The 727-nt window shown below is 30.8% G+C and overlaps 1 protein-coding gene across 1 annotated transcript in view; it reads right to left on the bottom strand.

Annotated features, from left to right (window-relative positions):
- Positions 1-727, bottom strand: part of LOC107740783 (probable ATP-dependent RNA helicase DDX4) — a 48,634-nt gene that overhangs the window by 17,188 nt on the left and 30,719 nt on the right. The gene's annotated exons all lie outside the window — the stretch shown is intronic.

Here is a 727-nt window from a genome sequence, read left to right as displayed (position 1 = left end):
CACCTCTACAAATTAATTTTGTTAATACTGATTTCATTTGATTTTTAACTTATGTTTCTTATTCTACTTGTTCTTATTCTGTGGTTTTAATAAGAATTTTTAAAAAGCTTATAAAATATAAATTTTTTTTTTAACAATTGTAAAATTTGACATAAGATTACATACTTGTAATAAAGTTAGAAAAATGCCATTACAAAGGTAAAAACAAAATTCCACTGTAAATCACTTTAAGGAGTCAAATATCACCTCGTAATGGGAAGGCTAATTTTTGACCAAATTTTGGATTATTGATTAGATGGTGCTCCTAAATTTTTTAAGTTAAAGAAAAAAACTCCTAAAAAGAAAAATAAGCGTAGAGCCCTGACGGTTCAGTTTCTCATACTGACGCAAATTTTAAACTAGTCGACATACAAAGAAAAAGATTACACACATTTCGAACACACAAACTATAATATACATGACATTTTCAGATGCGACTAAAGCTAGTGTTAACGTTAGCTAACTTGAGCATTAGCACAAACGTAACTTTTAAAACAATGTTGTTTGATATGACAAATACATAAAACCTGAGTGAAAATGTGCACATTCAAATACTGAATGGCTGCTCTAAACTGAATTTTATTTTCAAGTTTTAATTACCTCAGTGTAGAGCTCAGATCCCATCCACAGCGAGAGACAAAATGGCGATGGGTGCGAATCGGTTTTCGTCACAAAGGGGCGGGGTTTC

The sequence above is a fragment of the Sinocyclocheilus rhinocerous genome, unplaced genomic scaffold (assembly GCF_001515625.1).
Source record: "Sinocyclocheilus rhinocerous isolate Xijiao unplaced genomic scaffold, SAMN03320098_v1.1 scaffold1097, whole genome shotgun sequence".
NCBI classification, from domain to species: Eukaryota; Metazoa; Chordata; class Actinopteri; order Cypriniformes; family Cyprinidae; genus Sinocyclocheilus; species Sinocyclocheilus rhinocerous.
The sequence above is the reverse complement of the archived record's forward strand: the minus strand, read 5'-3'. Positions and strand labels throughout refer to the sequence as shown.